This window comes from Motacilla alba, chromosome 4 (assembly GCF_015832195.1).
Source record: "Motacilla alba alba isolate MOTALB_02 chromosome 4, Motacilla_alba_V1.0_pri, whole genome shotgun sequence".
Lineage (NCBI taxonomy): Eukaryota > Metazoa > Chordata > Aves > Passeriformes > Motacillidae > Motacilla > Motacilla alba.
The window spans coordinates 52,655,401-52,679,688 of record NC_052019.1 but is presented as its reverse complement, the minus strand read 5'-3'; the positions used below and the strand labels follow the sequence as shown (position 1 = coordinate 52,679,688).

The 24,288-nt window shown below is 39.1% G+C and overlaps 1 protein-coding gene across 8 annotated transcripts in view; it reads left to right on the top strand.

Annotated features, from left to right (window-relative positions):
• CCSER1 (coiled-coil serine rich protein 1) overlaps positions 1 to 24,288 on the top strand; it is a 615,878-nt gene that overhangs the window by 38,268 nt on the left and 553,322 nt on the right. The window contains exon 2 of one of the 8 annotated variants that reach the window (XM_038134233.1): positions 11,775 to 11,870. The exons of the other annotated variants lie outside the window; for them this stretch is intronic. The gene's annotated coding sequence lies outside the window, so the exon portion shown is untranslated. The remainder of the gene's footprint in view (positions 1 to 11,774; positions 11,871 to 24,288) is intronic. 8 annotated transcript variants of the gene reach the window in all.

The window sequence follows — 24,288 nt, the reverse complement described above, 5'->3', positions numbered from 1 at the left end:
GGTAGAATAAGATTTTACTGTACGAACTTGGCTTCTTTGGGACAGCTGAGTAGTGACCATTTGTAGAACTGTGCCGTTTCCACATCTGTATATTTACTAAGAGAGAGTGAAGCTGTGTACAAAATTTAGCAGCTGACTAATACCAGTTACAGGTAACTCATTCTGCAGATAATTGGTTTATTTTCTTTCAGGCAAAAAATGAAGATGTAGTAAATTTTCACCTGGTTAAATAAACAGGGTATTAACTTTCTTTGCTGGTATGGATTTTCTTTATCAATATTGATTTTGGGGAGATAAACCTTTTACCTTATTTGCTTATGGGAAAGGCAAAGCAGCACTTATTGACTCATTCCTTCATTCCAGCTGCAGCTGTAATTTGGTACTGAGGTTTATAACAGAATAAACGAGCTCTCTGAACTTTGAGCTCCCTCAGTAAGATTCAGCAAACTCTTAGCAGCTTTTAGAAGAATGAAAGTACTGAAACATGGAGGCTTTTGTGTACTTTGCTGTACAAGGAGTAAATTTATTTGGAGATCTGCACAGACACATGCACATACTCTTCTTAACTTTTAACAATGAACAAATTTTATTATAAAAATTATAATGTTTGTGGGTTTTGATGTTTGACTGTCAGTGAAAAACCTTGTATCCTTCATTTCTGTTTATCCTTCTGTAATGTCACTCACTGTGTGTAAGATGGGTGTGTGGCTTGGAAAACACCAACAAACCACCACAGTATTCATAGGAAAAAACTCTGAGAGGTCTTGAAATGGATGAGGATTTTACAATGTAGTTCTAAAAACAGCACTTTGAGGTTTGAGTATTGTGTTTTTGTTGGTTTTGGGGCTTTTTGAGGGTTGTGGTGGGGTTTTTATTTTGATGTGTTTATTGTGGATTGTTGGGTTTATTTGCTTGGGTTTTTTTGGTGTGTGTTTTGTTTGTTTCTTTTACATTTTTAATTTCTCTCTTCCTGAAACATTCTTTAAAACTGTGATAGAATGTACTTCTCTGACCTTGCATAGTTATTTCTAGGTGTGTTTTCTTGGTAATAGTTTTTCTTGGAGACTCTTTGTGGCTTGTCAGTTGCTGGGTCATCTTGTTTGATTATAATATGAACTCTAGTGTTTGGTAAATTGAGTAAGCTAACAGCATTAAAGCAGGTGGAGGGAGACTGACACTAATGATGTCAGCAAGAAATTATGTTGGTGGTTTGAGATTGTGGTGGTGCCACATACCTGCAGGAAAACAAGGACTTCTTTTTTCTTATTTGGGTTTACTTGAAGGAATAATGTAATTCTAGTAGTGGTACAATGGCCGTTTTTAACATTTTCTGAAGTTAAAACCAATACCGTTAAAAATAAATACTGTATTTTTATATCTAATGAGAGAGAACGTGTGTACATTATAAGTGATACTGGTATAATGAAGTTTTAATTTCAGCTATTTCACTTGTTCTGATTTCTGTTGTAATTTACCTCATGCCTTAAGTACTTATGGAGCAGCTTTTTAATGCTTTTAAGGGTACCATTATAGTCTTAGAGAAGTAGCGTTGGAAGTAATAATGATGGTGAGCGCAGTGTCAGAGGATTAAAGCCTCAAGCTCATTTTCCCTGTACAGCTATAGCAGTACTTCATTCTGGTCAGTGTTATGTGTGGATAGTGATACCACAGTCCTCAATGACTGTGAATCAAGTCAAGCAGAGAAAATACAATGTTGAAGAGATTGATAACTGCAATATCTCTGTTTGCAAACTGCTTTGAAATTCTTCTGATGGCATGACTTGCAGCATCAGACTTCAGGTCTTTTGATGTGAATCCTTCTGTTTAAAAACCCTCAGGAGAGAGATACACCTATGCCTAGTAGAGTTCATTTGTTCGGAGTTTTGAAAGTAGGGCAGTTCTTCTAATGGTACTACTTCCAAAAGCTCTTCTGTTGTTGATTTACCTTACATGTATGAGAGATTGTGCTTTTCAGAGATTCTTTGGAGTTTAAAAAGATGAGTTTTTATAACACAGATATCTGATGAGGTATATGGAGGGAGATGGTAAAAGGTAGTACCAGCGGTAATAAGTTTTGGAATCCTGGAGTAAGCTTAAAGCTTCATTCACATTTTTTTATTATTGGTTATACATCTTAGAAAAAAATTCTGTGTAGAGGTAAGTATGCCTGTTAAGCTCTCTAGACTCCTGCAATTAAGCCTTAAACATTCAGGTGTAGTCAGGATCTTGAAACTCTGATATTAGCCCTCACTGATGCTATGGGACAAGTGTATTTATGAAGTTGGCATCAGTAGGTGGCCTGACTTGTTGCATGCGCAGGATCTGTGTGGATCCATGTGAAGGAAGAACATAGTCTGCAGAAGTGCAAGGGTCAGCAGTCATATATTATATTAAAAAACGACATGTCAGCTACACAGCGTGTTCCTGAGGTTTCAGTGAGCGCATTTCATGTGCAGATCATTACGCCCATTACTCTCCTTCCAGAGACAGAGAAGGTGAAGCACAGAGACATTACCTGCCTTAAGACACAAACAAGTCCACTGGCTGGGCTCTGTATCTCATAAACCCCTTGTCAGTCTTGTGTCTGCAGAACTAAAATAAGATATGTTTATTGAATAATTTTCTTAAACATCTCTGGAAGGGCTTCTCTGTTGTTATAGGCATTCTATTTCAGAATGCTTTTAGATGTTTCTATGCATTATAAATGTCAGTATTCAGAGAAAAGTGGAAAAACCCCAGACCCTTTTTTTTCCATGCAATGAGAAAGGTATTCATACCTACTGACAGAACCAGAGGACACAGTCTCAACCTGCGCCAAAGGAAATATAGGTTGGATATTAGCAAAAATATTTTATGGAAAAAGTGATAAAGTACTGGAGTGGTCTGCCCAGGGAGGTGGTGGAGTCACCATCCCTGGATGTGTTTAGAAACAGACTGGATGTGGCATTCAGTGCCATGGTTTAGTTGTGTTAGGGCTGAGTTGGACTTGATGATCTTGAAGGTCTCTTCCAACCTAGTCATTCTGTGATAGATGCAAAATTCTATCCCAAAGCAAATTTTACAGCTCAATTATTAACCCCTGGATAAGAATTCATAATGAAAATGCTGTCAGTTCTTTAACTACAGTTATTATAATAGAACCTGTAATATTAAGGCAGCATCCAAGTTTTTGAGCTGCTGTGTCAGCTGTCGAACCCAGGCTTACAAAAATCCCTTTCCGAGTGGAAATGTGGTATAATGCTATTCAAGGGGGACTTGCATCTGCTCTTTTCAGTGAACGCATCAGCTAATGTTGGAAACTGTCTTCCTATCATAACAGCTGCACAGAAAGTATGACTTAATGAATTTGCAGCTATTTCTGCTTCTTTAAAAGAAAAAAAACATTTCATTGTTAGACTAGATAAAAGCCACTGTTGTTTGTGACAATAGAGGAAATATTAGCACTGTTAAGAATGGTAATTTTGCTGAAAATATCTCTACAGCAAACTTTGGTTTGAAGTATTGGCGCTTCATTTATGCATAGGTCATAGTGGCAAAGTCTTGCTAGCAATACTTGCCCACACAGTGTGGAAGATGATACACCGATGACCCGATTTATCCAGATCTGCCCATTTTCCATTCTGCTCCATCAGTACAAAAGCACTTCTCAACTTGTTTACTTTAGGCTACAGAAAACAGTTGACGAAGTTGAACTTGGTGAGAACAAGGGCCATGAACTGGCATTGAATGTCCAGTGCTGACAGTTCATCTGTGTAAGAAATCCTTTCCTAGGTGAATGGCCAGCGAGAAGTGAGAGCTGGGTTACACCGAAGATAGGTGAACCGTGGTTATTTGCAATCTCCAGGAATGGCTCATATTTGGAGTTTTTTCTGGCTCATGAACATATTGCTAGTACAATACCTGATAATTAGCATGGATATTTCTGAATTAGGTTTGTTAGCACTGAAAAATATATTAATGAACACAAAGTACTTTTATATGTGATTATTAGCTATTCTGCTTCTTTGTTTCTAAAAATATTTCCTGTTCGACTAGTGATGAAAGCTCTATTGTCATTGTCCATCTCAAAGTTCATTTAATTGGGTTTTAACTGTCAGACTCGTCTACAACATGACTTTCAGAGTAGGAAAAAGATAAAAAAAGATTGCTGCTAAAGACAAACTTCTTTTTTGTCTGTGATTTTTTAAAAACATACTTTCAATATGGTATAAAAAATACCTTTTTAGAATAATTTTGTGTGGTAAAGGAATTTGAGATAAGTCATGATAGTGTTTGTGTGTGCTCAAGGAGGTAATTCTCTTAAAAATAACAGCTTTTCAGAAGACTTTAGCTGGTCATACTGATCACTTTGCTACTGAGACATACTCTTCTTCAGTAGCACTTGGGGTGAATAATCATATGAAATTAACTTCAGTTTTATTTTTCAAGTATTGTAGAGTCAGGAAAAATAAAGAAGTCTTGACCAATATTGAAAAAATCAGTTTTATTTGTTACACAGTAATTATAAGATTTTATTGGCATATCCTTAAATAGTAAAAAAAGAAAAATAAATCAAAATTCGGTTTATTTTTTTGAAGGTAAGCAGTTAAGTATTAACTGAAGCAATTTCTTTGGCTTTCTTGGAAGGGAAAGGAACTCATTGTTTTTGCAGGTGAATTCATAAACATGGCTCTAATGATTCATAATGTAAAGTCTTCTTTTCTTTATGTTATTAAGTGACAAAAAGGCCACTCTGGTTTTGATGCTACCACATGCCCTCTGCTGCTAACGTTCTTTTGGGAAGAATAATGACTGGAAAATGCTTAATAAAGATTCAAGGCCTGAAGTCATAGGCTGCATTCTCACAGATAGTTGCTTCTCAGGTCAAGTCCTTGGTATCCACAAGCTGCCTTTGACTCACACCCATACTTAAAAAACCAGTGGGAGAGTGGTGGCTACCCTGGAGTCTGGCCCAGGGGCGCAGTAAGCGTTTCCTTGTTGCTCACATAAATAATAATATTGGTTTTTAGGTACTAGAGACTGAGAGTGCCTGCACAATTTGATAGCAGTCAGACATTTCTATAGTGCTTTGACACCGATGCCACCAAAATAACAGTTCAGAAAGACACATCAAAGTGGAAGCTACTCTGTGCCCTACACCCACTAACAGACAGGTGCTGTGCAATTCTCTTACTGTTTCTCTGTTTGTCCTGTATTGATGGTTGCTTGTTGTAGCTTACTGATAAAAGCGGCATTAAACAAAGATGTTGCAGAAACCCACTTCTCTTGTTGCCTGATCAGCAGACTGGCCATTGTGGTGATGGATAATGAACATCTGTGTTTCAGATGGAGTCCAGTAAAGCCTGGCCACAAAACAATGCTGCTCCAGATTTTGAAGTGGCAGTGATATAAAACCATATTAATGTTAAATGATGTGGGTAGGTGGGCAAGCAAGATAGAATTTGATATAATCTGTCCTTCCTTGTATAACTTAATATGAGTTGTGCATTCTGTTATTGTGGCACCTGTTGTGCTTTGGGCAGTTCTGATTGTGAGCTATGTACTGTGTTTCTGGTGAAGCTGAATCCTGTCAGGTTGATGTTGTTTCAGCTGAGGTGTCATCTTCTTGTGACACAGTTGTGGCCATCCTGTCCTGGGAACATTGTAGCTCTTCACATCTTTGTGCCATCACTGCACCTGGCCTGTTATGCTCAGATATTTGTCAGGACAACAAATGTTTCCTCCTTCCTCATATTAGGAAGGAGGAAATATATTCTCAGAAGTTGAATTGACTGTTTATTGACCAGATTATTAAACACTTCCCATTTGGCTTTTCCCATGCAGTTTAAAGCGAGGTTATCAGAATAGGAGCTTATCTTTGGGTTTTTATTTCTCTCAAGTGTTTCTGTCTCCCTCAAATGAAGACACTAAATAAGTCATGTAGCCCAAAAGAGAGCATCAGGGAATTGTTTCCAGCTACTCTTACGGTTTTGCTTTGGAAATGCTTCCTCTTAGGTATTGTATTCCCATATAGCTCGTTCCTAAATGGGGGAATGACTCAAGTAAGTATTCCTGGCCAACCTTACAAACGTTTTCTTCTCTCATTCAACATTGCCTTTTACTTATGTCTGGCAACAATAACTTTTAATTAAATGGTCTTCGTTGTGTAAAAAGATAGAGAAGACATTTTATAAAATCCAGCTCTCTCACTTGATCTGCCTTATGTATTATAGCACTGAGATTTGGTATTTTCATAAGCTCCTGAGGAGTGGTATAAGCATAATATAATGTTCTGTTATACTGCTGTCGTCTGTACACAGTCCACATTGCTCTGGAATTTGTGTCTCCAGGCATTGCTTTTGCCTTGGTACATCCTGCATTTCTGCTTTTCCAGAAGCTCACTGTGCTGCCTGGTATTCTCAGCTTCAGAAACTGCCGGGGGAAACCTGCATTTGTGCTCTTTGGTCAGTTCTATCATTTCTGTTTGTCAGAGTTTGAGGATTATAGTTGTCATTTTGGCTGTTCACTTGGGAAGCTTTTGGAGGTCTTTTAGATGTTACAGGCTGAAGCTGGGGAATTTTGGAGCAGGTCCCTGGGTATGGTGTGAGAGTGTTCTGCTGGAACCATGGACCAGGGCCAGACCAGGGGCAGCCATGCAGGTGTGTGCCTTGTGCTGATGTCCCCAGCTTGGAAACTTTACACTACATGAGCTACTATCCTGAAGAGAATAAGGCCAAATCAGGAGCTGTGGGAACAGAGAGTAAAAAAAAAAAAAATTCACCTCTTCTTTCAGTCAAGTTTATTCTTTGACATCGGCTTTAGTGATTGCAGTGACTATAAATTGGGTGGTCAGGGGCAGGGTTAGTACTGGATAATTTGCTCTTTCCATGTAACTTGAGCTGGTTTGGATTAAAGAGCAGATTCATATATTGCAAGTACATATGCGTGTAATAGCTTAAAATTAGCTGCAGTAAGGTTGGTGTTAGGCTTCTGGGATTCTGTTGCCAGTATCTTTGGTGTGGATATTCCCAGGAATCCTTTGGTTTTTGTGGACTGAAAGTTTTGTGTTGGGCTGTAATGGTCTGTCTCTCGTGCTTTCTTCAATTAAATAACTGTAATTACATTTTCAGTACAATCTGAATTGTCTGTCCACGCCTATCTCCTGTGTCTCTTAACTGGTACTTTGATAGTTTGGCTCCACCTCCTTTTTTAGTTACTGTGAGCCTAAACCTCACTTACCTTGTGTTTTCTGTTTATGATTCCTATGTATTTTGTTCCTTGTATTCAAACAGTCATCTTCCTGAGCAAAGTTTAATGTCTGAGTCATTAGCTGTTTTCTCTATTTCATGGGTGTGTCAGCATTTTGTTTGTAATTTTCTTCAGGTCCTCCTTTTAAATAAAGACTCTTAAAGCTGCAGTCAGAATCCATAAAGATAAGATCATAATGGTGAATGTAACCCATTGGCCTGAATATTGTGAATATTTCCTTGTATATGGTATCCCCAAATCAGCCAGGAGTGTGTGAAAGTGCCTGAGAAGTATTTGTGTAAGAATGCAAGTAACTTTAAACAGGCACACCAGCATCTGAGCTTTGATCTGTTAATGACTTCCTCATTCAGTAAAGCATGGAATGCCAAATCCCTGTGCTTGGCAAATTCAGACTGCTAATTTGTCAAAGCTGAATAAGAGGAAAACATGTATTTTGCAATTCATTGTAAGAATGTAAGGAAAACAGAGGTCTTAGTAAAAGGAGCAGTAAGATGCTGAATATCCCTTTTATCTGCTGAAGGCAGACAAAAGACAGTAGGACTAATCTATAGTGTCCAATATTTCCACTCTCTTTTGTGTCAAATTAGACAATTCATCTGCTCAAATACACACAGTGTTTTGCTTGGTGAAGAGTGGGTGGTGGTCCAGAACTGGAATAATATGAAGTTCAAGTAAATGTGGAATTGTTGACACTTAACTATACCTTTCAAATTGGTTAATCTAACAGAAATTACTTAGAAGTTTTTTTATGGGCTTATTTTACTTACAGAGATTGGTGTAAACTTCCAGAACAGATTATAAGTCGGATGCTGTCACCTAGAGGCTCATTTAAAAAATAATTATCAAAACAAAGATAATTCTGAAAATGCTTACTTTCTCTGGAGTTTAGCCTGAGGTGAGAGATATTCTTTACTTCTGATAAATTTGATCTATTGAGTGACTTTGTGTCCTAGCTACATATTTTAAAAAGAAAAAAATATAGATACATAATTTAGGACAGTTGAAAACAGGGCTATGAAATCATGTTCCCAAATCCTGATATGCAGTGAGTGGAGAATGGACTGAGAGCAGCCCTGAAAAGAAGGATTTTGGGGTGCTGGTGCCTGAGAGGTTGGACATGACCTGCCAATGTGTGCTTGCGGTCCGGTTGTATCCTGTACTGCATCACAAACAGCAGGATGAGGGAGAGGATTCTGCCCCTCTAGTCTGGTGAGACCCTGCCTGCAGTGCTGCATCAGCTGTGTGGCCTCAAAAACAAGAAGGACCTCGTTCTGTTACAGCATGTCCAAAGGAGTGACAAAGATGATCAGGGGGCTGGAATACCTCTCCTATTCAGGCTGAGTGAGTTTGGGTTGTTCAGGCTGGAGAAGAGAAGGCTCTGGTGAGATGATAGAGTATCTTCCAATATCACGCAGGGGGACCTATCAGAAAGCCAGAGAGGGACTTTTTACAATGGCACGTAAGGGTAGGACAAGGGGTAAAAGGCTTTAAACTGTAAGAGAGTAGACTTAGATATTAGGAGGAAATTCCTCAATGTGAAGGTTGTGAGACACTGCACCAGGTTGCCTGGAGCAGCTGTGGATGCCCCATCCCTGGAGGTGTTTGAGGGCAGGTTGGATGGGGCTCTGAGCAATCTGGTCCAGAGGAAGGTGTCCTGGTCCATGGAGTGTTGGAACTAGATTACATTTAAAGTCTCCTTTAACCCATTTTATGGTTTTATGAATGGCAGAGCAACTTGTATGTGGTTAATGAAAGATGATGAACAATGCAAGTGCTTCTCAAATAAAGTGCTGTATCCCCTTAGACAGCAGTTCAATTACAATTGCACCATATGTTCTCAGCAAGCAGCAGATGTACAGTCTAACATTTAGCAATGGAACTTTCCCACTTGAATGTTTGGGATAATACTAAAATAATGAATAATGAATCTTTGACATTTCAAAGGCAGTTTCTTTTTGTTGCTGTTTGTCCCCACTTTGCAGTGCCTATTTGTTTCAGAAAGTCTTGCCACTTAAACATTTTAGAGCTCTTATATAGACATGTCCTTATATGTCTCCAATCACCCTGAAAGCATTATCCATTTTAATGCTTGGATGACTAGGTGGCTTCCCCAAGATCACACCAGGCAGCACAGAAATGCAGGGGGCATCACTGGTGTCTTGAAGACTGATGTTTCTGTCGAGGCAGCCACAGCTGCAGGGTCGATGGGGAGCTGCCAAGGGCATGGCACCTGGTAAATGACAAAGTGCCACCTTGAAGGCAATGCTCAAAGACGTCGTCTCCTCGCTGTCTTTACTTTATCCCTTTTGAGTACTTTCTATTTCATTAATAAAGGGAATTTCAGGAACTGGATGTTAATTCTAGTATTCTCTACTATTAGAAAGAACTTGCTTTCTAGTACCATGGAAGGTAGGTGTAAAGTTATGTCAGACCAGGTTGCAAGATAATTAAACCAGGGGAAAATGCCAAGTTTCCACTGCAAGTTTTGCTATATCAGCTCATGCTTAAAGTCGTCTGAATAATATAATCTGAATTAAAAGTTCACTAAAATCAGTCTTGCTTTGGGAAGTGGAAGGGGATTGACTGACTGTAATAGGATATGTTTTTAAAAGTGTCAGTTAAAATTGTTTTTGTCTGGTCATGTTCTTTAAGAGGGATTTTGTTGTGAGTAGTATGTTAACCTTTGTAGCCTCTTGAGGAATGTATTGATTAACTTCCGTTTTTCAATTCAGCCTTACAGGTCCATGGAAAAATATCCAATATGAGTGTAATGTGTAGAAATGTGTGTAATATTTTCTTCATTGGAAAACTTGTGATCTTCTTGCATTGCCCTTTTCTAGAAAGATATGTAGTCTTATGGGACTTTGGTTCTTCAGTTCGTGAAAGTAGCAGCATAGCTGTAAGGAAAGTAAAACACTTCATTTTTATTGACTATTTTATAACTGTAAAAGCTTTTTTAGCAATTTTGTCAAATGTGAAACTTGATCTGTTCCCTACAAAGTGTTGTTGTCTCCTTCTGCAGTTTATTTACAGTTCATTAGAAGTTCATGACCTCTTTTTTTTTTTCCCTTTAATTCTGCTTAAGCCAATCAATAATGGTCAGATCTTTTCTTGGTATTAATTTTGCAGGCTGATGTTTGATCTCTATCCCTTATATAATTGAGGATGAGTCAAGGCTGAAGACTCATTTCTGTGTTATGCACAAAGTAATAAAGAGTACAGTAAATAGGGACAAATGGCAGGTGTTTTGTACACAGACAAACGTGTAATAGATCTGTTTGTTGCTTCTGGAATTATTTTGCCTTATTGGGTCACTGCAGTATTCAAAGGGTCTTCTGAGGGTAAAATACAAGAAAAAATCCTTCCTTTGTTCAGTGATATTTCTTGGTGATCTGCATGGGTGATCAAAACAGAGTGAGTGGCATTAATATTCTGTACTTTACTGAGATATGGGCTGTAGTTCTGGTGGTGAAGCCTGTGTATTCTTTTCTCTAAGAAGGCAGTCATTATGTTTAGCATTCAGCACATCTTGTCAGTTGGACTTGCTTTTTCTAATTTAACTGAAGGAGCGGCCACTCCAAGTCACTCTCACTTTGATGTAGTTCCTGACACTATTCCAGACCTTTTCCAAAGAAAATGCCATGCCGTTAGTTTTTTTTTCCCTGGATCTTCCTGAAACTGGCTCTAGGGGTGTTGACCTCATTTTTGAGTTGTCCATTTACAAGATTCACCAAAATTAAGGGATTTGTTCTTAGCTATCTCTGTTTTTCTACAGTTGTCTACAGCTGCATTCATAGAATAATAATTTTTTTACTTCTTGATAGGTTGGATTTTTTTTCCCCTTGTCCAACCTCTCTGATGTCCCTTAAGGAGTTAAACATGCAATAAATATATAAACAATGTGCTGCTGCTCTAAGCTTACTTTCTATTAGATGCAAACATGAAATCTTGCAGAGGTTTAACTCTGATCATTACTAAAAAAGAATGCAATTTAATGAAGGTGTGTTTTGTTAAAAATGAAGTTGTTCTGATGGTGAGAAATTTGCTCTGTCATTAACTTTTCTCTCTGCTAAAGATACATGGTGTGATTCTTGGGGTTGTCCTGTTCAGGCCAGGAGTTGGACCCATGATCCTTGTGGATTCTTTCTAACTCAGGATATTCTGTGATTTTGTGACAGGCGTCTGTTAACATCTGCCTTGCTCTCTACATTTTTGCAGGACAGTCAGATAGCTGTGGCTTGGAAACACATATTTTTTTCTTCTATGTCTTTTCTTCTGAGTCTAAATCACTTTATTTGATGAAAAAGTGAAGCTCCTTGGCTTCAAATTTGAAGGTTATCAGCTCTCTTGCAGGTATGAAACCACCTGCCTTTCAAGTCATTTATTGAAGAAGTTGTGTCCCATCTTTTCAGCTGGAGTAACCTGCTTTCATATACTTAAGTACTTCAGTTTCCTTATTAGTACCAGATGTTAGTACTTAACAAAACTCAAACCAATTTTTTCTGACAGTATTTCTTCATTTGTAGTCTAGCAGGCCTCAGATCCTCTGTGTTCCTGACTCCAAATCCCTAGCTGCTGACCTCAAGGCTCCCCTGGTGCTTTCTGCCAGAGGCTTCAGGAAGGTTGGTATCCCTGACTCTTGTCTGTCTTTTGCATCTTCTCTTGTCTGGACTGGTCTGAGGGCTGCTGCATGAACTGTCACCTGTTTGATTTGTTTGAAGGCTTGTTGTTGCTCAGAGCCCTGTGTGAAATTCTTCTTCTGGGTCAGTGGATAGAGGAAGCTGGCAATCAGACAGTCATTTGGAATGTGTATTTTTTGGAAACCTACAATGCCTAAAGAAAGCTTGTGTATGTTTCTTACTAATTGGTGGATATGAAGGTGTAATTTTGTTAATCATACCCGTTGGGATCTAACAGACTGTCTTACCATTTTATTCCTGTGTAGGTCTCTTGACCTTATTTTGTTTAATGGCAAAACCAGCTTTCAGAAAGATTTGACTTCTGTTTCTCAAAAGCCTCTTCTGCTGTATTACCCCACACAATGGTGTCATCAATTTACTGCAGGTGTTCCTGAGCTTCTCCTTGTTCCAGTGCAGCCTGGATTGGGCCACAGCAGATGGCAGAGCTGTCTCTCCCCCAGGGATGGGGGATTCTGGGTAAACTGGGCACCCCTCCAAGTGCAAGCAAGCTCTATTGCCAAAGGGATTGAGAAAAACACATTAGTGGTACCAGTTTTGGTACACCACTGGGCTGCCTTTGACTGTGTTGAAGTGTGTCTGCTGTAGCAGCTGGTTGATTTCAGTCATATCACAATAATCTACTGTTAATTGACATTCTCCATTAGAATTTCCCACTGAGCAAAATGCAAGGGGCAGCGTGGTCTGAAGGGGCTGAGACCTCTCTGTCTGGGCTTGGCCTCTCTTGAACAAATTTAAGCCTGGCTGGGCTGACCCAGGCAGCAGATGATGTGGAAAAGACTTCAGGCAGGCTCTGTATCGTTCCCCTTGTTTGTCAGTCTATCCTGGTTTCCTCTGCAGCAGCCGAGACCCCACCTCTGCCTCCTGGGATGGGGCGAAGGGCTGGGGAAGAGGCAGAAGAGCTTTGGTGCCTGCCCAAGCTTTTTCTTCGCATGGGCTCTCAGCCCTTGCCCTGCGTGTGGTTGGCCCAAGGCCGTGGCGGGTCTTGGCTCGCAGCCGCCTGGCACCATCCCATCTGGCTGAGCCCTGTCACTCAGCACTCTCGAGTGTCTCCTGGCTTTCCTGCCAAGGCAGAGATGAGCTAAACCCCACTGAGCTGCTCCAGCAGCCCACCTGCCAGGACCTCCAGGTGACAGCCAGCTGGGCACAGGAGGACTGGCTCCCTGTGCCCAGGCCTTGCCACTCCAGGTCCTGGGGAGGCACATCCTATGTGAGCGTGGCCCAGGCGGGATGGCTGAAAAGGCCAAGGCTGCTGGGGGAGAGAGTGGCTGTGGAGAGAGCTGTCCATCCTACCTGACTTGTTGGTGTCCTACCTGTCTGTTTTACCTGACTTTTGTTGTGAGGATATCGGAGAGTTCTGAGTTGAGGGTGAGGCAGAGCACAAAAGCAGTCAGCTGGAGTCTGGACTGGCAAAAAGCCTGCCGTATTGCTTTAAATCAGAGATATATCTAAGAGACACATTGAGCCTGACCATAGGAATCTGAGGGAATATATACATTTACTGTTTCAGCAGGATGAAGAGTTATGCCATGTACATAATAACTTGTGAGGCTGCTGTTGGACTTTTCTGAAGCTACACCTATTTTTCAGCTGGCTGTGTCTTCTGAAATTGTTTTTGATAGGATCTAAAAAAGAGACTGAAAGAGAAGGCATCGTTGTGACAGCTACAGCTGGTCTGTAAGCTGCGCAGATAAATTGGCCATAACAGACCTCACCTCAAGCAGCCTCAATCAGGTGTGTAAGCATGGAAAGTTTGAAGCCCCTATAAAAGGAAGTGCCCATCAATAAATGTTGGCTGTTGTCGCATGAACTTTAGTTTTTCAGTTGCATGCCTGTCTCCAAAACTGCGACGCATTGGAATATTTTACGGAGCAGTCTTTGGCTCACAGCCAAAGAATGCCGTAACCCTTGACATAATTATTAGAGCAGTAATCATCTTGAGAGGTAATAGAGAGTGTAGTCTCTGCCCTTCTTGAAGGGAATTTAGGACTAAAGTAGAGGTTTAATTTTATTGATATCATTAAGGGAAGAGTAATACAGTTGTAGTGTAATTTTCCATGTGGGATGGAAATTGAAGAACTCCATCCACTTTGCAGCGGAGTTGATGACAGAAAAAGAGAGTCACAGATGTGATACATGATCTTTTAGAAACCTTAATAAAAATTTAGAATTTCATAGAAGTAAAACAACTACAATAATTTTTAAAACTTGATTTGATAATCGGGCATTAAATAAACAACACAGACAAACCTTTTCGAAGTATGCCTGAATGGACAGCTTGGAATTCCTCAGGGACTGTAATTTGCACAGTAGATTTGGTAGGAAATGGCAAAAGTCGTCAAGGGGAAGACTCAAAGGATAGTGATACTCCAGTTCCTCGAGGTACTCAGTGAATGTATATAGGAGAATTAAGACCAAGAAGTGTGCTCAAGAGAAATTTCCTTTATTTTGTTAAGCCTTTTGCTTGACTCTGGAAGACCTAAGAAATCCTTATTTGAATTATAAATTATGAGTAAACAACTTAGTGTTAGCCTGAAAGAAGAGGCTGTGGCTAACTAAAATAGTTGCAAAATACCTCTACTATTTCTAGAGTCAAGGCAGGAGAAGGAAAACCAATTTCCACTGACTTTAATCAGAGGTCTATGTTATGTGTAGTCCCTATTTTTAAGACTAATCTAGAAAACTTTATACTATCCCAAAAAGCTTAGCTTCTGTGCTGTCCTTTTAGTTTCATCCTTCGCCTTTGCTTGTTCAGATTTGTTTCGTATTTGAATTGGAAACTTACTGAAGTATTTACCATATTTTCTTAAATATGGGTGTGATTAAATAAATCAGGTGACTTAGGACCTACAAGCATTGATCTAATGAAAATAAAACATCGCTTCTGAAATAAGAAGCTCCTTTTTTTAAAATTCAAGACATTTTTATCACCAGCTGAAGTAGAAAAACTGTCTTGAAGCTTCTTGTAGCAGCATTTTCTTTTTAAGAAAGAACTTCATTTCTGTTCAATGTTTTACTCTATGAAGTTGCACTGTCTGGTTGCTGTCAGATGCTGGAAGATTATTGCCTCATTTCTTAGACATCTCCTGCATGTGGTACTTGCCTTTGTGACATATATTCTTGGCAGAAGAAAAGGAGGGAGATTTGCTGTTGTCGTCATCTGTCATCACCGAGTGTAAAGACATTGAATGTAACACTCTGGGAAATTATCTCAGGAAGCTTTTGCATCTTGTTGCTATTGTCTGTGTAAGCTGTAGTCAGATATAGTAGATTTTTACAAGTCCTCTTTGTCCCTTTGCCCAGAGTTGTGATTTTTCAAAAGATCTCAGCAAGAACTGACTAGTTGAGTTTGCTGTGCATCCAAGCTGGTGGATGGCACAGTGCTGTCACTAATTCAGTTTCCTGGTAACACTTTTAAAGTTCTAGAGCTTTCATACAAAATATATCCTGCCCTGCTAAAGCAGAAGGCTGGTTTAATGGCTCTGAATCTGGCAGTTTGCTGTCTAGGAACAGACCTAATCCTTCATTACTTCTGATTATATCCCCTCTGTGGACTTGAACTCCATTTCTCTGTGTCATTTTGTTAGCAGTGTTTTTACAGTGTGCCGAGAGAGTCTGCAAGCAGGATGCTTGCTTAAATGTGACATTTACAAGTGCAAAGTGACTGCCTGATGTCTACCAAGAGCTACTAGATTAAGTATTAATATACTCACCCTCCTGGTGCTACTTCTAGACAGTGTGTGCTTGCTCCTCATTCATGCTGTCTGTATTTTGGCTATCTGTATATACCATCTATTTATACCCTCACAAGAATTACAAGTGGGTGTACTCTAGCAGGGTTCAGAACATGCATTAAGTTTTCTAAATAAGATTCTTAATCTTAGTACTGCTGTTGGAATTCAGGTGATGTTGCTCTTTTGAATTGTGGTTGCAGTTCCCATCTTCTCACAGAACATTCCCTGTTTATGTGTTGAACAGGTGGTAGTGTTTTGGTTAGGTAGTTTAGGGTTTTGTTTCTGTTTTTTTAATTTTTTTTTTTTTTTGGTTTTGTGTGTTTTTTTTGGGTTTTTGTTTTTGGTTTTGTTTTTACTAAAGAAAAGTAGTCAAGGAAGACATACTGTTTTTGGAAAATAAATTCATGAAAATACGAGGAGAGCAAATATGCAAAGAGATTCACTGTTGCTCATTTTGTTTAGTAATAAGAGTTCTTATTCATAGAAATTTGTAATATCACTGGCTTAAAAGTCCCTTAATTTACCTGTTGGTTCCAGTTTGGAAGCTTCGTTATGTATCAAACGAAACCAAGGCAGACGTGAGAATTAGAATATATGGCTATCAGTAGATGTTTCTGTAATCACATGTAAACGGGCTGTGTTTTGGGAATACATTCACATGTTGTGCTGCAGTATAGGAGGGCCTGGTTCTGCAGCTGTGTTAAGCAGTTCTAAACAGAGGAGGATTTCCCTCCTGGTATGCAGAATCTTAACTGTGGTGCAGGCTTATTTTTATGTTGCTAATTAAGGGATTTCTCCAGCACCACCCATGTCAAAATCAGTTCTGGGGTACCTTTGAGGTTCACCTAGAATTTACATTTGTCATTAGTATGCAAGGTCTCTTGCTTTGGAGAGTTATTTTTGCAGGCTTTGTGCTGCTGACAGCTTTTAGGAGCCTTTCAACACTGCAGCTCTGGCAGTTGGGCAGACTCACAGAATGGTTTGGGTTGGAAGGGACCTTTAAATATCACCTTGTTCCCACCCCACTGCCATGGGCAGGAATATTTTCCACTAGACCATGTTGCTCAAAGCCCAACCCACCTTGGTTTTCAACACTTCTAGGGATGGAGCATTTTTTGAGCAACTTGTCCCAACGTCTCACCACTCTAATCATAAGAAGTTTCTTCTTGATGTGCACCTATATACTTCCACTTCAGAGCTGTTCTTGGTGTGATCCACAGACTTGTGGAGGGTGCTCTTGCTTTCACTGTCTGTCTTAGTGAGGAAGATGCTCAGTAACATTGGTCCCAGTATAGACCTTGAAGGACATGACTGGTTAGTGGTGTCCATGTGGACATTGAGTTATTGACTGTAATGAATAATTTGTTGGCTTCACTTTCAGGTGCAGTAAAGCTTCCTGACTGGTGTTTTTCACTATGAATAAGATATGCCTGAGCAGAAGCAGCTATAATTGACTATGTCAAAGCAAGCGTTTAAAATGCGAAGAGCCAGTTTTTGTAAAATCAGCTGCAATAGGAATAATGTTTACTGCCAGGAGTGAGTTTTGTTTTCTGATCATTGAGGGCCATGGAGAAAGATGGGTCTTGAATTACTGCTTTTGCAGCAACTGTGAGAGTGTACAGTGCATTCACAATATGCCCTCTGATATTTGTAGGCAACTTTGGAGAGTGTAGCAGCTCTATTGCTATTTAATACTGAAGAGCTTAGGTGTGGTGGAGTAAGTAATGACTAGACACTGCCATGAGCTAACACTTAAAGCTGTCCAAAACTTTGAGCTGTGAGCTTGTAATTACACAGTTGTGAGTGCTGATGTAGTAACTGAGATGGCACAGTCTAATGGCCTGAATTTTCCCTCCTCTTTACTGATATCTTTCCCATGTAACTTTGTTCAGACTCACCTGGTGCTACTAAAGCAGACCAAATATGCTTGTATAAAATGAAATATGTGAAAACCCCTCATCTCACTTATCTCAAAAGAACATAGTGAAATCAGCAAAATTTCAGATTTGTGTAGAACCAGAGGTCAGGGATATACAAATGTTGCTGTCTTGTAAGTATGCAGAAATGAGCTAATATGTCCCTTATTAATTTTTAAAATTTAAAAATTTAAAGCCTTTAAACAATTAAAAATTTTAAAAGCCTTTAAACAATTACTGTGCAAACAGTTTACTTATTGAGGTAGTTGGGAGATACCCATAGTTGTTTTTTGACACCTCTTTAATACATTCAAGGGTGGAGACCTGCTGTGTTTAGCTGTCTTTTAATCTGAGTTTTGTGTTCACACACAAGTGTGTGAAATCTGCTCTTATGTCTCTGATTTTTGGAACTGAGAACCATATGGTATCTTGGTTTTGCATTTCTTAGATCTTCTTAATTGTGCCTGCATAGCAATTAGGCTTGTGCATAAATTTGAGAAAATAACACGTTCATTTGTTCTAAGTGTATAAAGTATACTGAGAATTCATTTCAGCTTTCACAATAACAGTAAAAAGCATTCAGAAAAGGACAATTTGGGTTACAGTTACAACATACTTAATTTGACCCTTTAAGGCTTGCTTTACTTTTTCTTGGTCTTTTGTTATGAAATGGCAAGGCACAGGATGTCCAATTCATCCAGTGAAGGGGGCTAAATTATGTCTTTGTGCACTGATCCAGCAAAGCACTTGGCATTGTGCTTGTATTCCATTTGAAGTCAATGGAATCACTTATGATTTAGAAGAAGGGTGTGCTTTTAAGTGTTTTGCTGAATAGGGGTGATATTATTCTCCAAGTCAAGCATGTGCTTAAGTGCTTGGCAGAACTGAATTAGTTAACATCTATGAGTTAGCACAAGAACTGAATCTTGTAGTGTGCTTGTTTAGAAGATCCTTTTTCTAAGTTCCACTTGAGTTTGACGGGCTCTGAGGGAATGTCATTATGCAGTAAGTCCAGTACTGTGATATATCTTTCCATGGAATTAAAAAACAAATTGGGATGACTTTAAGACTCTTCCTCATTCAGACATGATTTTATCCCCAAACTTCTCTTTTCAATTTTTGTCTCTTATTAGCTTTTAAAATAGATTTTACATTTCTGCCATTCTTTTTCTTTAACTCTCCGTTCTAGGCATTTATCTTCTCTCTAGGTATAGAGGTTAGCTGAATTTCTTCCTTGAGTTTCTGAGCAGTTGTGTGTCTCCATAGGCATCTCTCCTGTTGGGAGACAGGTCTCCCAGTCACTCTCTCTGAATTGACATCAGGGGTTATTTCTGTTGTCATTTCTCCATTCCTATTTTGGCATCCTTGCTGACCAAATTTCTGTTTCTGTGTATTTGTTGATCCTTTGTATGTGCTAAAATTGTTGGAGGCAAAATGTTGACTACAGATTTGCATTGCTTAGATGTGAGGCAACGTGTTGTAAAGAAATAGCAGTTTGTTTTCCTACCAAACTTCTAGGCATGGTGTAGTTATCTCTGCTTTCTATCATCCCAGCCAGGAGGCAGAAGACGAATGGATTGCAACCTTCTAAGAAATTAATTATTTGATTGGACTTCCAGGACTGACATAAAGCACCTGTGGTTGTATAAATGCTGTTATTTAATGTCCCTGATGTTTCAGGAAATCAGAGTAGCTTTGAGAGTTATATTTGGTGATGGAGGGGAGCAAATGATAGCAACTTGGACATAATGATGGATTCTGACTAAAGCCTTTAGAAGCTGTACAGTGGTTAAAAGTGACAAAACACACCAGAGACATCCAGGAACATACAATAAAAAAATGCTTATATCTAAGGACTCTAAAATCTAAACCTGAAGTCAAAATACCTATTAGGTTAAAATATTCCTGGTATTGTAATTCTGATGAGAGGGATAGGTTCTAATGGGTCCCTTGGTCACAGAGCAGGTCACTGAGTAGTGGAAACAGAGCTGATGGCTTCAAAGACCTATACCACTTAAACACCTGGATATTTATGTAATAGCTGGGATAAATGGAAACTGTGATATACCGTCTTTTTGTAGACTTTTCTGTGTTGAACTTAGGGTAGAATACTAACGTTAATGGGAGTTTGTGTTGAGTTGTGGCTACAAGCTGTGAAGTGCCAGATAATTGGGTTCTTAAATCCAGAGAAACAAATTAAATTAGGTGTTAATTTTTTCTGGAATCCTTAGGAGCTTCCATGATGATTTTGTTCTCTCTAGGCAGCTCTGGAGTTTTCAAGCTGGTTTCTTTTATTTTTTTCTTTGCTTGCTTTGTGGGCTGGGTTTTATGCTTAGACTTTGTTAGCCTTCAGTTTTCAAAACTAAATGCAGGTCTTTACTGTGTGTGTACACGTGTTTCCAGGCATTGTTATGGCACTTGGTTATCTTCAAGTGTGCTATATGCAATGCTAAAGAAATGTGAGCCACTGTGTTTTAACATTTGATTAGCAACTTGCAATTAGAATTTATAATATATTTTTAGAATATACTGAGTTGTGTGGAGTTTCCTTTGATTGTTTCTATTAGCAAGAAGACAAGTGGAAATGAGTGTGATAAATTTAACCTAGAAATAATATAATTTCAATATAAAAAAGGGGTATTGCCTGAGTCTTTGCTAAGGTTCGTGAAAGTCCTAGGTAGAACATGATAGGTTCATGATTTAGTTCTGAATGTAGTGTGTTTGATTCCTAAAAATGTATTCTTCTTATAAGTAGTGTCCAGTGGAGTACATTAGCATATAGAGAAATTAAACAGTTTTCAATTAAAATAATGAAATTACACAGTATTGAGAATGGTAATTATGAATGTATTTAATATTCATCCCCATGAGGCACATGTCTTATGTGTGGTAAAAACTGCAGGGAGCAAGAATCATGTGGTTCCTGTTCATTATAGTTAGTAAGCTGGGAGTAGCTTGCCTGGAAGTTTTCAGTCCATCTGAATCCTCAGTCTGAGTGTTAACAGTTCATTTTGCATCATCAGATTTCTTTCAAGGCGTGAGTTGGGAATTGTTCTTTTCTGTTGAACTTGGAGAAATTTGGCAAAGAGCTGTTATTTTGTGGTAGTGCAGTCAACAGCTGCAACAGTGATATACTACAATTACCTTTTTATTGACCAAAGGCCAATCTGTAAATCAAACTGCCTAGTGTTAGGCCAAGTTTTCACAGTTTATTTAATGACTAATAATAGCCACAGATACGTTGTATTTTTAAAATTCTTTCACTCAAAAGCACATACTTCTTTCAAGACATGAATGGTCCTGTTGACTTCAATGGGGCATAAACACAGTGGATCCCTTGTAAGAGTTTTAGCACCCTGCCTTTTTGGCTGTGAGGATGTGAGATAAACCATGGATCTGTCTGTCTCAGTGCTCTGTTTTTAACATAGCCCTAAGCAGATTTGTAAGCAGAAGCTGGAGTGGATTACAGGTATATGGCTCTTCAGAACTGCATGATTAATTTTCTAGGGTTTTATTTATTTTTATTGTAGTCTACTAAGGGTTTCTGTCCTTGGTCACCATAAAAAAATAAAAAAAAAAAAAAAGAGAGAGAGAAACCCTGCTTCCATCTGCTTAAATTACAAGTTTGTGTCCTGGGAGTGATTGGATCATGCACATTCAGGTGTTGCTTTTGCAAGAGTTAATGAAGAATTATAGATGGAATGATTGAGGCTTATAAGAATGAAAGGCCAAATGGTTTAAATCAGCGTGATCCACTTCATTGAAGCCTGTTGAATTTACAGCAGATGAGGATTTGGTCCTTCTTAATGCAGTTAAGGTCACACACTGAACCAGTGACAGAGGTAATAAATGATCCCAACCCTTGTTGTCACTGTGGTTGCCATATACACAGCAGAGGCAGGTGGCACTTGGGGCTGAAAAGGAGCCAGACTCGGAAACGTGCAGGAAGCTTTATAATAAAAAGTAAATTGCTGCTGACATTGGAGCTGTGATTCAGGAAGGTAAGAGGAGTAGAGAGAGAGCACTGAACAAAGACTTGCAGCTCTGCTGGGACTGCACAGTGCTGAGACAGTTGTGAGGTGGCTGCTTGAAGTGAGCAAGAGACACAGATTTAAGAAGGACCACATTAAAGCTGAACTTGAATGAACTACTGACTGTGCAAATCAAATGGATTATGCTTTTGATACCCTCATGATATCTTGTGGTCTTGTGAGGCAGCAGAATATTTTCAGGAAGCAGTTTGTTTTTTTGGTGTGGTTGTTTTTGTGCTTTTGTGTTTTTTTGGATGGGGTGGGGGGAGGCAGCACTGATAAAGATGCTTTGAATGCCTTAGGGAGTAGTAGCCAGTATTGGTGCTTTGCTTCACTCTGCCAACAATTTTTATGCACTGAACAGTACAGAGCTAGAGCTCTGTTATTCTGGGTATTTTCCTCGTGAGAATACCAACTGCCTTGTGCAGTAGTGATCTGTTCCGCTCAAATTCCAGAGCAAATGGCTGGCAAGAATTCTCTTAGTCTCCTTATGTCCTGGACTGAGGCAAATGCTAGATCTGCTGTTTTTCAGTGTGCTCTAGTAGGCATCTTACACCTATTTTTCATGCATGAATGAAAAAAATACCCTTGATTGTCTGTAGGTTGCTTTTTCCTTTTAGTTAAAATAAAGCACAGCCAAAAGTCAAATTGCTGTCTATATATAAACACATGCTGTGTTTATGACTAAATACTATTATTTAGTGTGAAGTCCAAATATAATTATTTTCCTTAAAATGTTGTTTGAACATGCTTTTCTACTACCTCTAAGCACTGTAAAAACACAGTTAGGGACACTAAGAAGGGGATGAGAGGAGAGAAAAAATGAGGGAAGAAGGATGGCATCCTATTGAATCCTTCCCAGTCCCCAGACTGCTATCTCTCTGCCCACCCAAGATGTCCCAAAATTAGTCCATTTCTCCTTGTCGCTTCATGGTATAATTTCCATGTGTAATCAGGGATCTGTGTAAGTCCATTTCACTTGTTAAGCAAGTGAATAATTCATTGTATGCAAGCATATTTGGGGAAGATAACTGGGGGAGTTGATGCCATGGCACTTGAATCATAAAGCAAGCTCGTGCTCTTTGATGCTTGCATTTCCAGGTTATTACTTATACTTGTAACTGTTTCTAATTAAACTGTTAAATATTGTGGATACCAGATGCTGTAAGAAATGCATTGTACGCTTCTCCAGAATCCAGATGAGTGACAGAGGTGAGAGAGGGATGGTTTCTCTCCTCTGTTGGAAAAGCAACACAACACACCAAAACAGGAAAGGAACTGCTTCTTCGATGTGGTATAGTCCTTACCCCATTTCTGACCTTTCTTGTCTGATTGTTGAATGGGTGTAAGTTGATCTTCACACAATCAGTTTTTTGCTAGTAGCTTATTCCGGCTCTTACTGAAGAGCAACTGGCTGCTGGGTGTATGTAAAGACTAACAATAAGATTGGTTCCCTTCTCTTATTTTGTATATTATACTGAAGTTGTTTGAGACAACCTTTACTGTGATAGAGAGACATTTGAAATAGGGGGTGACTCAAATGTGAGAGAACTGTGGCCCCAAGGTTTCTCAATATCAGTTACCCTGGTTCTCCTTTCTTACAGCCACAGTTCACATGGTAGAAGTGGGATAAATTTACATACCCAGTGATAATAAATGATAGAATGAGTTGTGTGTAACTTGTCTTATGCTAATGTTTGTCTTCTAGCTAACTTAAAGTCAAAAGAGGATATATAGATATCTTACCTACAGTTGTTGTCTTTGAATGATCGTTGCACTTCTAATTTAATCACAACACTGGGAAGCAGTTATGGATATATGAAGTCACTGTCTTCAACTGGTACAAGACCAGTCAAAGTGAGAGACGGGCTTTTGATGTATTTGTGTAGCTTCAGACTTATTTATTGCAAATTTATCTGCTTGTTTCCTCTCTCATTTCCTGAAAGCAAGGGAGTATTTGAAAATAAAGTTAGGCCTGGGCTGCAGAATGCAGGAAACTGAAAGAAATCTCATCTCTTGCCTTAGGGAAATTGAGTGCTTGGATTCTATGTTCTTGTTCAGTTTTTAGTGTTTTTGTTTTGTATTCCACATATATAAAAGCTGTTCCCAGATATATAAAAGCTTTTTTCTCCCCAATTAGTTTTTCAGTACAGAGGGGAGTAAGACTGTGGAGTTGTACATGTGTACATATATAGACATACATAATTTTTAAAGGTCTGGTGCCCTGTGTTAGGTACTCTTCAGTTATTTATCAAAACTATTCAGAAAAACTAACCTCCAAGCAGGCATGGACGTGGTAGGAGCTTACAAAATTTTACTGTGAGAATGATGACTGTGGCTGCTGTTCCACAGAATACACTCTGTAGCTCTGTACCACGCTGCAAGGGTTATATGCCCAAGGAAGGAAAAGGGAAGAGTGTTTTTCACAAAAGCAAGTGGAGCTGTCATGTATTAGAAGGAGCTTCACTCATTTAATTTGCAAACCCAGATTGTTTCAAACCCCTCTTTCCAAGCTAGTGCCTTTTAATTTGCAACCCCCCTCTTTCCTAGCTATTGCCTTCTATTGTTCAGGCATTTGGCTTTGCTGGTGTTTTCAGTAAGATCCTATTAATTCGGTTACATTGTCCTTGGTAACTGCTAAAGCCCTGAGTCTTTATCTGGT